This window comes from Mesocricetus auratus, unplaced genomic scaffold (genome assembly GCF_017639785.1).
Source record: "Mesocricetus auratus isolate SY011 unplaced genomic scaffold, BCM_Maur_2.0 Super-Scaffold_15014, whole genome shotgun sequence".
In the NCBI taxonomy this organism is placed as follows: domain Eukaryota; kingdom Metazoa; phylum Chordata; class Mammalia; order Rodentia; family Cricetidae; genus Mesocricetus; species Mesocricetus auratus.
In genome coordinates, this window is record NW_024429186.1 from 59,643,935 (window position 1) to 59,660,382 (window position 16,448).

Here is a 16,448-nt window from a genome sequence, read left to right on the forward strand (position 1 = left end):
AAGCACTCAAGGAGGCAGAGACAGGTGGATCTCTGTGAGTTCAAGGCCAGCCTGGTCTACAAAGTGAGTTCCAGATCAAACAAGGCTACACAGAGAAACCCTGTCTCAGAAAACCAACCAATCAACCAACCAACCAAACAAAAAGTAAATAGGATATTATGTAACTATATGGCAAGAAAGTACACGTAGAAATAACTTATAAAGTTCAAGTCCTATCTAGATGTCAATGAGGAGGAGGAAAATCATGGTCAAGACAAAAAATTACAGGTAGTCTCTCACACACATACACATATATGTGCATATGTAATATATTTATGTATAAATTATTATGTGTTGTAGTGCTAGGAATTGAATTTCTGCTCCCATGCATAGTAAGAAAATGCTCTGCTATTGAACTGCATCTCCAGTCCACAAGAGACAGTTTAGAGCTGTTTTTAAATTATATTTGTTTAGCGTTTATGTGTCATTGTGTATCTGGGAACATGTATACCATGGTATATGAGTAGAGTTCAGAAGATAACTTACAGGAGTTCATTCTCTCCTTCCACCATGTGTAACCAGAGCTGTCCTCATGCCATGCAGAGCTTAGTCATCAAACTTAAGTCGTCAAGTTTGATGGCAAGAGTGCTTATTCACTGAAATATCTTGCTGGTCTTTATATTAGAGTTTTAAATGTTTATTACTTACTCAAGTCATAAGAACTATACATGTAAGATCATTGTTGTTATATGGGTTGATAAAATAAAGGCATTGAAAATAAACTCAACTGAATATACGTCATTCATTCATTCATTCACTTATTTAAGACAAGGTCTCTTATAGTCCGGGTGGCCTCAAACTCTATATAGGTGAGGATAACCTTGATTTCCTGATCCTCCTCCCCTCCCCTTTCAAGTGAAATTATAAGTGCATTCCATTATGGCTAGCCAATTCCATATATTTTAGAAATATTTTTATAGGAAAGACACACCTTTATTTATTTATTTAAAAATATAACAAAATAAAAATACAACGTGATAAAACAAAAACTATCAATCACATCCAAGTTGAACAAGATAAATCAATATAAGGACAAGAGCCCAAGAGAAAGCATAAGAATCAGAACCCCACTCGTTTGCATACTCAGGAATCCCATAACAACTGGAAGCCATTATATTTTCACTGAGGACCTTGTGCAGATCACTGAGGGCCTGGGTGCTCTGCTTCACTTTCTGTAAGTTCAGATTAGCTTTGCTCAGGCTGATATAGATGGTCTTGTTTTCTTGGTGTCCTCCACCCCTCTAGGTATCAAGTTCTCACACTCACTAATGCCACAAAATGATGGCACTTTTCAATAATTTGATTAAATGACTACTGGACTCCAAGACCTCATCTTGTCTTCCTGTTAACTTGGTTTGGATTTGAGCATCTCTGCCTCCTACCCCAACTTTATGATCTAACAGTAGCATTTATCCTATAGGGTTCTCAGCAAGATTCAACAAAGTCATATCTCCCAAATAAGCTCTCATGCTTTGCTCAGGATGCTTAGGGAGAAATTGACTTGTGATTCACAATTTATGAGCTGTATGCTCTTAGGTAGATCACTCAACATCATGGTTGAATTAATTCTAAATGACTCTCACAAATACGGAGCACACAATGTGCCATTTACTGTAACATATGTGGCATACCCAGTGATGAACGGCTCAAATGTGAGCCCTGCTTTCAGTGTGACCTGGAAGATGGGGTAAAGGAACATTAAGAAACAATTGTACCTCAGAGCTCCAAGGATATTAAATGCTTACTCTTCCAACCGGAGTAGGACCAGTGGTTTACCCTAAAGAATACAGTCATAATGCCACCTACATGCCTAATATGTTCTGTTTCAACTTAAAACTAATTTGGGGGTTCCAGGAGATGTGGAGAAGGAATAGGGAGTGATTACCTAAAGACTACAGGGTATTCTTCTGGGATAACTAAACCGTTTTGGAACTAGAGAGAGATAGATGGCAGCTACACAATACCGTGGATGTACTAAATACCACTGAACAAATAACTCTCAATAGCTAATTGAATGTTATGTACATTTCTATTTCCATGAACAATTAAACATAAATGGTACAGGGCTAAGATGTTTTCCCTAGGTTTACATCCAAAAATTGAAGTCTGCTGTAGTCATCTTTCTGGTGCAAACTACAGCCATAAGTTACATTCTTAGAGTAATTTATATTCTTTAAATTGGAGCAAAAATGGGCTGGAGAGTTGGCCAGTGGTTATAGGTACCTTTTGCTCTTGCAGAGGATCGGGGTTCAATTCTCAACACCCACATGGTGGCTCATAACCATCCGTAACTGCACTCTCAGGGCATCTGATATCCTCTTTTGACCTTCTTGGGCACCAGGCACACACATAACATACATATGTGTTTAGAAAAAACATTTTTACATATAAAATAATAGAGTAAATCTAAATAAAAAATTAATTGGAACAAAATACTATCATCTGGAAGTCTATCTCAGAATAGAATCTTCTTAGTTTTTAAAAATTAATTTATTTTTATTTAATGCACATTGGCATTTTGCTAGCATGTATATCTGTGTGAGGGTGTCATCCCCTTGAACAGACAGTTGTGAGCTGCCATGTGGGTGCTAAGAATTGAACCTGGGTCATCTGGAAGAGAACAGTGCTCTTACTCCCAGAGACATCTCTCCAGTCCCCTTTTCTCAGATTTTGAATGTACATTTTTAATCTCATTTTTCATCTTCAGAGTAGTTTTCTTTTCCATGTTCTCTTATTATTATTATTATTATTATTATTATTATTATTACTATTATTATCATCCTCATCATTACAATTTTGTTTTCTTTTTCAAGACAGGATCTCACTATGTAGCTCTGGCTGTTATTGAACTCTCTGTAGACCAGGTTAGTCTCCAACTCAGAGATCTGCCTGCCTCTACCTCATGGTGCTGGGATTAGAGGTGTACACCACTATGCTTGCTCACAGTACTTTTCTTAATAGTTCACATTTATGTATTTGAACATTATGGGAAGGAAGAATGAGGAAGAGAGGTGGTTTAAAGATATTTTGGGGTGTCCACTGTCAACCTGAGTCTCTCAAGAATGAAAAGCATGCAATCATTGTTGCCCACATGGATGCCTCCGGTAACTGGCGAAACTGTTAAAGAGACATACCAACACATGAGCCAGACAGGAGGGTTGAGGAGTCTGTGGACTTGACAGGACCACTACAGGCAATCGGAGCTCTAGTTTTGAAGAGGACGACAGCGTAGAGGACGCAGCAGCTGGAAGGAGTAAGGCATGAAGGTCATCTAATGCTCCTAAGAAGCATCAGTGGAAAGGTTAGGTTGTTCCTGCAGGGGAAGGAATAAGGCAGGAGCTGGATGGAGAAGCCTGAGAACTGCCATGAGGGGCGGAGGGAGAAGGGCTTGTAAAGCACTAAGCATGAGGCTTCGCGGCAACTGTTGGTTCCTTCCGTTCCCTATGCACTTGTTTCTATCTCTATGCCTTGTTTTCTTTTTATCTGCTGTTGACGTGCACGTGTTGGTTTGCTCTCCTCTGTTTTGCCTCTGTCATTCGTAACCGTGAAATTCCAGGTGGACACTGGTTTAGAAACTTGAAGAGGTGGGTCTTGTACCTTCTTCTCTTTGACATCCACCAGTGTGTCAAACAAGGTATCTCATGGCTCACACATACAAACATTTATTTTTGGGGAGGTCAGGATCTTGCTGTATATCGCAGGCTGGCCTCTAACTCACCATGGTCTTACTTGTTCTATCTCCCAAGCACTGGAGTGACAAGTGTGTGACAGCACACCTGATTCCGTATCACCAGTTTTCTCGTCTTCAGACGTGTTTGCAGTGACAGGTTCTTCACTAGATTTGAGTCCTTTCATGAACTCTCTTTGAACTCACTTACATCATCCTAGCTTTGTCTTTTCTTTACTAAAGTGAGATGGCATGATTCCATTCACCGCAGAAAGAGTCCCCCTTCTCCAGATAGTCTCGTTACAGTCATTATCTTTCATCACCAGTAACAGTTACTAATGGGGTTTTAAGCTTTGTCTGTCACTCATTCATTTCTGTTTACTTAGTCCCACCTGATGCATGCTGTCTCCCCATTGTTCACCTCTAAGCCATGTTAGGACATCATCGAGCACCACTCCTCTCATTTCTGCTTTGCACTTACTTCTTTCACGTTTTTCCTGTACTTCAGGGACATGTCATTGGAAATGCCGTGTGTTCTTTCCTCACTGTTGTCTCAATATAAGCTAAGCAACATTTTTCCTGTTAAAGTTTTGAACTGTTTTAAAGAGATTTATTTATTTTATGTGTATGTGTGTATATCCCCAAGTGTATATGCGCCATGTGCGTGCAGGTGCCTTTGAAGACTGGAAGAGAGTGTCAGATTCCCCGAACTGGACTTGCAGGTAGTTAATCCTGAGATGCCCGGTGCAGGTACTAGGAACTGACCCTGGGGCCTCTCCAAGAACAGCAAGTGCTTTTGAGCACTGTGCCACTTTTCCAGCCCTTGTTAACTTTTTGTTTTTACTTGAGACAGTGCCCATATGGTCCGGGCTGCCCTGGGACTTGCTATTGTAGACTTGCTACTTCCTGGGACTTTCATGCCACGTCAAACTCACAGAGATCCTCCAGCCTCTGCCCCCAATTGCTGAGATTAAGGTGTGCACAACCGTGCCAGACTATAGCTATCATTTTCTGATAATGTCTATATACTCTACCTTATTGGTACTCCAGGTTTTAGTGACTGTCTTTCTGTATTCAGGCACCTGCATGCTCGTACTTCTCTGTTCACATTGTTTTTGCTATGCTCAGTTGGTAATAATGGAATCATTGCAAACATGTTAAAGAGGAATAAGGGAGTTACTTTTATGTTAAGAATTAAAAGTGGTATTTGTTATTTTTTTTCATCAACAGATTAACGTTTCAAGTCCCAATGATATTACTACAAAAAGAATGGGTTAGTGAATTTCACTGGCTTTTTATAGTCTGTTAGTATTATTGTCTCCTTTATCTTTAACGTATAGAGCTGGCGATTGTTTATTGTATTTATGTGCTAACTGAGTAACAGATCTCATTTCTGTGTTTCAAAGTTTAGTCCAAGGAAGAAACTAACAGAAGCATACATGTTGAGGATTCATGAAGAACAGTCAAGGATTATTAAATCTACCCCGTGGGTGAACCATCTGGGTAACTAGCTTAAAGGATGAAAACCAAAGTATTTTTTATACAGGCTTAGAAGGGAAGCAGACTAGTGGGGACCAAGTGGTACACGTAGTCTTTACTGAGGCCAAATGTAACTAGCAAATCTGTGGTCTGCTCATGCTCACAAAGGCCCGTGTTGTAATGTGTTTCTTCTCTCTTGCTGAGCACTGCAGCAAGCGGCAGCTCTCGGAAAGATACTGTAGCCTCTGCTCTCTCACTTCCGTCTCTGTGTCCTTTTGAGTTGCTTTTGCTATGTCTCCTTCCTGAGCCCTAGCCCTGCCTCAGGCCCCAGACTAGTCCTGCTCTTCATCATAGAGGGAGGTGGCCCACACTGGCTTGAATAGCATACCCAGTCTCTCATACTTAGAAACCCTGGAGTTGTGGTGCGAACCCACAGGCCCAGCCCATGACAGACCGCTCAGAAAGCCACCCCACCAGGTGTGGGTTTGCAATTACCCCTTGCTGCAACGGCTTCACAAGTGTCCACTCTCTCCGACTCGGTAAGAAAACCCATCTAGATACCAGCAATAATTCCATCTCTCTGTGTTTTATTCCTACTGAAGAGAAAAACAGCTTTAATGACAACAACACATGTTTTACTTATTAGCCTTTCCATCCCTGTCCCTGACACAAGTAAACTAATATTCAGTCTATCCTGCACAGGCCTAAGGCAGAGGGAAGAACAGTGCCCTGTCATCACTCTGTGTGGGGTGGAGGATGGAGGTGGGCAGGGGACGGCCGAGAGAGATGTATGCCCTCCTGCAGCAAAGGAGCAGCTACTACAAGAATACTGAAAGAAAAACTAGAGTGTGGACTTCATTCTTGGGCAGAAAGTCCTCTTTACTGCCTGGTTTCCTTCCAGAGTATGACCAGTCTATCTCTTGTCGTTTTCCAGCCACTGGGTGAGCACAAGTCAACTCCAAGTAGCTTCCTCTCCTCTGCTAACTTCATGTGACTCCGAACCTGTGATCTCAGAAGAAAATTTCTGATTACCTGGAGATGGCCATTATTGATTACAGGTCTCCCACCACTACCTGAGAGTTCATTATCATCCAACAAGTCTCTGGCCCTGGCCTTTGGCAAATAACACCAATGTAGTTTATTTTACTGTTTAATTTCTCACAGCAATCAGCTAGTAAATACTATGGATTGGTACTTACTATTTTTAATAAGGTTTTTGACCTATCTTATTTTTCTTTAGATTTTATTTAGCCTTTAAATATATATTTATTATTGTATGTGTACATGTGTGCGTATACATGATGTATGTATGGAGAGCAGAGCAACATGCTGTGGTGTGTACAGGGAGGTCAGCCCTGTGGCATTCCTCTCCTTTCCTGTCTTCATGTGGGTTCCAAGGATAAAATTTGGAACTCAGATGGTCAGACTTGCAAAGTGATTTTCTTCACCTTCAGAGACATCTCAGCGGTCTTATATTAGGTATAAACTATTTTCAAATTCTAATTTACTACTCCTATTCCTGGGCACAAATCACATAACCATGCCCTTTGCCTATTTACCCACTGGGGTATTGGTAGTATGTTTTGATACATTTTCATATGCTTGGAGAAGGTAACTTTAAATTTTATCTGTTTTGCTTTTTATTGTTAGTTTTACTATTTTGAAAGTAAAAATATGTGTAATACATTTGATCATTTTCTTCAATTGCAATTTCCTCTTTTGGTCCAGTTTTTTTTTTTTGGTTTTTCAAGACAGGGTTTCTCTGTGGCTTTGGAGGCTGTCCTGGAACTAGCTCTTGTAGACCAGGCTGGTCTCAAACTCACAGAGATCCTCCTGCCTCTGCCTCCGGAGTGCTGGGATTAAAGGTGTGCGCCACCAACGCCTGGCTTTGGTCCAGTTTTAAGAAAAGAAACCGCTTTGAAGAGGAATGAAAAAGTTTTTTTGGATCCCAGTCATCACTCTGAGAGTTTACTCTGACATTTCCCGGATTCCAAATCCCGTGTCTCCTAACTTTTTAGTACAGTGTCTTCACTAGAAGATCGAATGCTTGCGAGATGCACACTTGGCATTTTATTGCCCTCCCCAGCTCCATTTATTCTATACTTAGCTGTTTTTCTATTCAAAGGGTTTATGACTTGTGCATCATTCACACTGAATTTCACCCAATTATTTGCTTATTTGCTCACACATTCACTCATTCATTAATTTACTATAGGTGGCACATAGACTCTAGGGTAGTCTCTAGTGATCTCTGCTCCCTGGTGCTCACTATTGAGTGTGGACAGGATCTATGGCTTATTCATAGTCATGGAATATGATAAACGTGGCAGGTGTCCACCTGTGATCCTGTGACATAATGGAAGAGTCCTTCTAGCAGACTCCTTTGCTGCTGCCTTGATAAACAGCCATGCCGTGGAAGTGCGTGGAGTGACTAGCTCAGCAGACTTGGCCATTCGCTGGCAAGAAGTCTTAGAGCCACAGGAAATGAATTCTGCCATCTTCGGTTAGTTTGGATGAGATTTCTTTCCCAGTCAAGCCTACAGACTAGAAGAGTTGGAGATACATCCTGTCTACTACTCCTGCCTGGAGCAGAATACTGTGAGAGCAACATCCTGGCCTTATGGAAACTGTGAGATAGTAATGGTTGTTTTAAACCACTAGGATGTGATCATTTGTTTTTTTCAGAACTATACACATGCTGCATACCTTATACACACATATACCCCAAGAACTTGACAAAATGTTATGTACACTTGGCAGATAAAGAAATTGAGGCTCATAAATGGAACTGTCCTTTTTTTGCCATCACAGCATGGTTTGCTTCAATGCATTTCATTGTTTCAGCTTAAGTATGGTTTAAGATGCATCTTCTGAGAAGGTGGTGGTGCATGCCTTTAATCCCAGTACTCGGGAGGCAGAGGCAGGCGGATCTCTGTGAGTTCGAGGCCGGGCTGGACTGACAGCCTCCAAAACAATACAGAGAAACCCTGTCTCGTAAAAACCAAAAGAAAAAAAAAGATGCCTCTTCTGAGACAAATACATTTAAGAAAAATTCTACTCAGCATACATTGAACTTAAGGTGAGAGTTTTTTGAAATCCCACATTATTTGTAAGGAAACTTTCTTTGCTTTTTATTATTATTTATTATATATATTTATATCTCACAGAAATATATTGGATACATGATAGGAAAATTTCTCATTCATGCTCAAAATGGTTTCAATAAACTGTTTATAGGGGAGAACACTCATGCAACCCCAAGCCACTGGTGTCTTAGCTGGAACCAGAGCCTCCAGGTAAGATTTAAGATATACAGACATTTATTTTTTTCTGGAAGACAAAGTATTTGATCTATGCCCTAACTTTCCCATTATAATCAAGTGTAGGAAAAAAATAGGAATTGGAGAGAGTTAGAAAAATAAAAGTGTTTGAGTCCTATTTGGTTCAGTGTTCGAGGAACTGCAGTGGAATTGTGTCTCTACTAGCTTGTCTTCTAATTCGAGTCCTTTCAATTCTGAATTTATCAGATGCTAATTATTCATCCATCACGACTGAGGATTTGGAGTTGGAGATTCACCTGCAATATTTGGAATACCAGTGGAGATCCGTATCAACATGGAATTTGTACACCAGCTGGTGCCAGTCACAGCTAATGATGAAATTTCAGTTTAATAAAAAGACCCCCAACTGAGTGCAACCATCTTGAAGAAAGTATACTTATCAGGCTGCTTTCAATCAGTTCAAGAGAGACACCTTAATTGGGAAGAGGAAGAATTGCACAGCAGCTTGTCACCATGCCAATTTCAGATCAATAGCATTGCCCTGCTCTTTGGTACATGTAGCCTTGCTTTATGTCATTAACTGTATCTACATCCTCTCCATTGAGATGAGATCTTTGTTTCAGATGACAGTATGTGATGATGGCTCCCTCTAATTCACCTATTTCATTATAATACCCATGAATAAAATTTAGACATGTAATCATAAAGGTCAACACTTTTTCTTTTAATTAAAATTTCTATTTCTTGTCACTGGAAATTGGTGCTTATGACATTTTGTGTTCTCAAAAGTTATTTTGTGAAATAAAGCTACACAAATAACATAAAATTATGCCAATTTCACTCTAAGAAGAGATGAGTGAATTATGATAATCTGGCTCTTGGAAGATTACGGTGGGAGAAGAATGTACAGGATAATCTATTAACAGCAAACAAAGAAGATGGTTTTATTCTGGCAGGATGGAGTTGTAATACTAAAGGAGAGTATGGTGGATTTGTCAGGTCTTAATCTTCGTATTTGATTTTTAGGAGGAAGTGGTTGCCCAGCTTATTTAAAGACTGTTGGTTTCAATGATGCAGTAGGGGACACTATGGGGGAGGCTAGGCAGGTGGACAGGACGAGGAGAATGGCAAGAAGCCCAGTAGATTCAGACCCAAGAAGTCACCTTCAGAAGTGCTCTTTGCTCATTTCAATTACAGCCTGCTGCCTTCCTCTTCCCTCCCCCCTCCTTTGCCTCCTTGTCCCACCCCTTTCTCCCCTTTCCCTCCCTCCGTTCTGCTGTCTGTATTTGTTTATCTAGATATAAACTTAGACACAGAAATACTGAGCTTCTATGTAAGATTTTTTTTGAAAAGCAGTTTCCACTATTGAAATAGAGTTTGGAAATCACAGAACCAAATGATTGCAATTGCAAGTCCTTTCATGCTTTGGCTTTGTTAGGATTTCAAGATCCAGGAAAATCCAGAGAGGGAGACAGAAAACCCAGAAACCACAGATATGTAGTGTTGATGAGCTGCACTTCTGCTGAGAGCACAGCCCCGAATGAAGTAGCTTCCTGCAGTCCTTCCTGCAGGGCTATGACTGAGAGGTTCACTTTTCAAAAGCTTTACTTATTTTTATTTTATGCATATGGGTATATGCCTGTGCCTCACATGTGTTCAGTGTCCTTGGAGTCCAGAAGAAGGTATCAAAAGCCCTGGAACTGGAGCTACAGATGGTTGTGAGCCACCATGTGGGTGCTGGGAATTGAACCCTAGTCCTCTGGACAAGCAGCCAGTACTCTTAACCTCTGAGCCATTTCTCCAGCACTCACATACACACTCTTTTCATTTAGGCACTGAACCTACTACATGATATTTGAGCAGAGGGACAGAATTAACTCCAAATTTTAAAAATGAAAACTTCATGATCTAGAGTCTCATATACTATGGAGCATATGGGATATTTGCTCATTTTCCCCATTTTATATGTTTGTTTATTAAAACCATACATTTTTATTGAATTTGAGCACATGCTAGATACCATGTGTTATGTTTGCAGTATATTATTTCTAGTTACCTATAGATTATGCTTTAGTGGGAGACACAGAAACTGGTCAAATAATCACAAATTTGCAAATAAGAATTTGTAGTTTATGACTATAAGTGATATTAGGAAAAATAAGAGGGCTCTCTGTAATCCAATGTTGGAGAATATAGGAGAACTCTGGGCTGTCAAGAGTAGAAATGGATTTGCTCATGTCATTGCTTATGTTCTGCAGGGCAGATACTAGACTCTTAGTGGCAGCAGCTAGAATGAGGAAGCTGAATGATTAATTGAAATGACTTTGAATCCATGAGTGCCTATCCTTGCTTGCAATGCGGTTGACTTAAGACTGAAAGAGGTTTGCAATCTTCAATTAATTTTAGAGAGACTACTTGATAAACTGACCAGGCTGCCATACAGTTCACCATCTTCACAGCTATTTGGTTGTTAAATTGTCATTTTCTTCCTGGAGAAGAAATATACATTAATTTACATTATGATCTTCTACCAGACTTACTTCTTGTTATAGATGAAACCCCAAATGTAACTATCACTATTAAAATTATTCATTAAGACAGCTCTAATCAAGCCATCCTCCTATTTGGGGACTCAACCAAAGGGCATAGCTATTAGCACAGGAAAATAACTGGGGTATTGAGGTTACTATCTCTAACAAGACCCTGAAGAGTAGCATAGAGTGGGCTTGCTTTATTAGAGATTCATATGCCTTACTTTGGGCATCCAACAGACACACGGCCAAGTTAGCTTCTCTCACCATCATTGAGAAGCTTTGCCCACATTGATGTCATTCTCTGGAAAGCAGTTGCCATTAGAGAAGGTCAAGTCCTCTGCAGCATCTTAGGTGATGAGTCACAGTGTCTCTTTAATCTAGATCAGTGGTTCTCAACCTTCTCAATGCTGAGACCCTGTAATACAGTTCCTCATGTTGTGGTGACCCCAACCATAAAATTATTTTTGTTGTCACTTCATAATTGTAATTTTGCTACTGTTATGAATTGTAATGTAAATATTTTTGGGAGATACAGATTTGGCAAGGGGGTCATGACCAACAGGTTGCAAGCCATTGAAAACAAAGCCTATGTCACAGTCAACATCAATTTGGAGTGATGTCTTTTTTTGTTTGTTTTTAATACACAGGTTTGCATTTTATTATATTTAGGAATTATTTATACACATGTACAATATATAAATATTTTCATTGCTGTTGTATTTATTTGTATAGCCTATTTTTCTTCTTCATTCGTATGTTTCCTTCTTATCTCCTTTTCGCTTTTTCTATTCCCATTGGCACTTGTGTATCAAATTAGCATGTGTTCGTGAGAATGTTCAATCCATCTGTACATAGTCCTGAATAAAGATACACACACACACACACATACTCACACACACACACACACACACTCCCATGAAGAAGTTTTCATAGAGTATTGTTTTTGAAAAAAATACATGATTATACAAATATCCTCTTTTCCTATCTTTTTGGTTTTTACTACCAAATAATTCAGAAGAATGAGCACCTCCTCAAGGTAACTGTTATAAAGCTACTTTGTTTTCTATTTCTTCTATGGTGTGTGCACCATGACTTAGTTTTTCAGTTTTTTGACGTATTAAACAAAGCCATGGCTGACCTTGGGTAAGTGTCCTTGTGTACTGGGGCTTTCTTTCTTTTTTTTTTAAATAAGTGGATTCCAAAAGTGTGTGTTCTAGGTCAAAAGCATATGAATATTTAATTTTAATAAATGCTCCCAGATTTTTTTCCAAAAAGGGCTGTAAAATTGTTGTTTCCATCGGTAGAAATGAGAGCACCCTTTGCTCCCACACCAAAATGGGTAATTATTACTCTGTTTAGCTGAGGGACTTAAACCTCCTTAGTACCATGTTTTCTGTCTTCTGAGCAACTGACTAGTGAGTTTAAATGCCTTCTCACAAATTTTCAGGCCTTCTGAATCTGCCCCATATGAATCAAGTGTGTGTGTGTGTGTGTGTGTGTGTGTGTGTGTGTGTGGTTTATATTTTGAAAGAACTCATATGTTGATTTATTATCATTTTCTCAATTTCTCCTAACTTAGTTATTATTTGAAACATGCATGCTGCAATACAACTTTGCTTTATACCTTCTAGGTTTACTGATTAAATTACGGAGCTCCTCCCCACAACAATTTTGAAGGATGTCTAAGAGTCTACTAGTAAACAGCATGGACATATGTGTGAACTAGTATAGACATATGTGTATGTCTTCTTGTTGTTGCTGTTTTCCCTTCTGGATGGGCAGGTTTGAGTTCGGAACCTGGCTCTTGCTGAGTGCACCCTCTACCACTGAGTCCAACTCTATCTCAGTTGTTGTGTTTCTACACGTTTTTAAGCCCCTGAAGTTATTTTGGTTTTCTATACACTTGTACGCACAAGGCTGCCAGAGTAGCTTAGTTGTTGAGAGCTTGCTCAGAATGCACATGCATTCTATGTTCCATCCCCACCACTAGAAAAGAGGCACCACACACAAACCAAGCTCCACATTTTTACCCACTGAGATGAATTGCCATGTTTATCACATATTGAGCACTCATAGATATTGGTGTGTCTTTCTGTGTTCCACACCCTGTTCCATCGATTTGATGTCCATTCGTCTGCAGATGCCTGATCGGATACTAGAATTTGGGATGTCTTCTGATGTTTGACAAAAGCAGGACCCTCCTAGGTTTTCTTTCTGAAGATGATTTTGCCAAACCTTTCTTTAGCTCAACTTGTTTGAGTGTGAAGAGAAGTGTGGGGATGGAGTGCAAGGAGCAGTGTGTGGCCAGCCTCATTCTTTCTGTCTGGAGAATGACGGCAGCAGCCAGCGGGAAGCTACTTCTGTGGGCTTGGGCTCACACTAAGGTTCAGTAGAGCTACCCCAGGAACCTGTGCTTGCATTATTAGCACCAGTGAAGTCTGCCTGTCTTAAGTCAGAAGTCATGGGATGATTTGCAATGTCAGTATTATCTAGCTCATTGATTGTTGGGAGGTTTGAGATGAATAACTCAGGTACAAACATGTACTAGAGTCAGGACTCTGAAGCCAAGGTCACGAAAACATTAATAAGTCACAGTAGTGAAATGACACGTCTTGAGATAGAGAATACTTCTCATTACATAGTTAAATTTCAGGTGCCTGAGAAGATACGGCTTCTAGAAGATATATCCATCCTGTCTGCTCATCATGGCACTATACTATATTTAAAAGTACCAATGCCTGCAAAAAATGCTGCCGCTTCACACTGAGGAGAGACCATTAAAACAAGGAAAGAGACTTTGGGAATGCTGTGTGGCCAAGACTGGCTTCAGACACATGATCCTTTAGCCTCTGCTTCCCCACAGTTGGGATTAAAAGTATGTATCACCATGCCTGTGTGTGTGTGTGTGTGTATGTGTGTAGTCTGTGTGTCTGTGTCTGTCTAACTGTCTGTGCACATGTCAGTGCCACAGTATACATGTGGAGGTCAGAGGGCAATATGCTTGGCAACTGGTTCTCACCTTTTACCGTTTGGGTTCCAAGGCTCAAACTTTGGTATTCAAACTTGGTGACAGGTGTCTCTGCCCACTGATCAATCCCCAGTCCCTGGATTGTGATGTATGGCCAAACCTGGGCCACAGGTATCTTTCACTTTGATTACAGCATTTGAAAACTCAGGGAGTCTTTGATGCACACACCTGCTTCTGGCTTTTCTTGAAAAAATTAAAATTGTCCAACTCTAAATTCCCATTTCTCCATGAGCTTAATCACTGGAACTGTGACTCTGTAGGATAGATCACCAAAGTCCTGCTAGACCTCCACCACCCATCCCCTATTTTCACCTGTTTACTGGCCTAATCACATTTCCCAATGGTCCAAGTTTGCATAAAAATACATAGGTATTCACAGTGAGCAAATTACTCCTTCAGCAATAAGGTGTCATGAACTCCAGATGCAAAAAATAATAAAGTTCTATTGTGGAGGAGTACTGAGGCCAGTATATATCCTTGTGATAGAACCAGCTTGGGGAGAAAAAGGTAATTCTCCTCCTGCAGAAAACAACAAAAATAGATCTTTGGTACCTCAGCAGCAATTTTCATCATCAAATCAGTTACAGACCACACAGACTAATTAATTCTCTCAACCCCCTCATAGGGTAAGGATTCCAGAAATATCTTTGGTCAAAAAAATTCAAGAAAACACTTGCTAAATCTCTTGTCTCTCAGGAAGACTCTTAATACAACAAGCTCCCAGTTCTCATTAAAACCCACAAACAGAACCTTCTGCATTTTATCCATTCAGAATTCAGATCATAACAGAGAAGGGATAGACATGTCTAGAATCTAGATCACTCAGTGAAGAGTGTCTATGCAACTGTGGGAGCCCCGCCTAAAACCACTTACAATTACATCCCTAGAAATTCCTCTCCCTTAATTTCATTCATCACTTTGACTTGAGTTTCATAAAAAGTTAAAACGCCTTTATTCTCCTAGCCTCTTAGGGTCTAGTAGAAGGTGGTCTAACTGACCCAGTTTTAAAAGACAGAATTTTCCAATACAAACATGCCTCTTATTACATGTTCAACCAATGAAACTAAACAGCCTTTGTAATGCATTCTAACTTTACTTCAGAAATGTATAACACCTTACTACTATTTGGGGTTGATGGTGATATTTTGTTTATTTTTTTTAGGCAGGCTCTCCCTGTACATCCCAGGCTGTCCTGGAACTTATGATTCAACTGCCTCTGTCTCTCGAGTTCTGGGATTATGGGCATGCAGCCATATCTGACTCATGTCTATTTTATTAAATTCCTAGTTTAGTCCAAGACCTGGGAAGCCAAGAGTGAATGAGACATAGCTTTGAAGTGACAACGGTGCCGTCTGAACGACCTGGTATTGACGGTAAGCTTGAGAAGAGTGCACATTTGGCCTCCTCTGAGTTGTCCTTTCTGTTTGCTGATGTTAGAGGTCAAGAAACCTAGAAATGAAGGCCTTCCACATGCCTCCCCGCCAGATTATTTTATGCTTTTAGAAAATTGCATTGTCGATGATAAAGTAAGATAACCTTTCTCCAAAGATGGTAAAGATCATTGTCGTAGACCTATGAATAGAAATGATCTGCTCTTCTATTTTCATTCTAGTTGTAGAGAAAGCTTTCCTGTTATTCTGGGCTAGCTTAAAAAAAAACACTGGAACCTTTTACAAATGAAAGAAATGTGTGTAGTATGCAAATTCAAAGTGTGCTGTCCTCATTCACCCAATGGGATTCAAAATAAGCCCCAACTTGTGAACATATTAAAGCAGATTGAGATGGATATTAGCGGGATTTAGAAGGAGAAGCTCTCCAGCCAGTCAAACACGCTATGCAAGAGAACTTTGATAATGTTGTTTTACTGATAATTACCTGCTGGCTGTCACCTCAAAGTGGGATTTCATGCAGGTTCCAGTATTTAAATATTACGTTCAGAGCCAAGCCTGCAAAGACACTCATACCAATCTGGCCCCGTCCATTTTATTTTACAATTATCTATGTCTGTCTTCGTGAGAAGCGGCGCAGTTAACTCCCTTCTAATTGTGTTTGAACTGTGTGGGTTAGGGAACATGCATATCATGCTCCATCCTCCCTGGTCCACAGTCCTCTCTAGTCCGAGACTCCGGAATTACTGGAAAGCAGCAATTCATGACTAGCATACACATCCGACCTCAGAAACCAGTCACCAGGCGAAGAGAGCATCTCACACCTTCACTGACTACAGGTAGTTTGAGGAATGAACAACTTGGTCCTCATAGGCTGCTAGTGCCCGCTGGTCTTCCAGCTCTAAAGAGAACTTCCTTTTCTCTGCCACAGCCCCCCACTCACCCACTTTTCGCCCTCATACTGAACTCCTAATTAAATTTAACAGTTTCAAGAGTTTAAACTGTATACCTTTTTAATTGTGTCCTACTTTG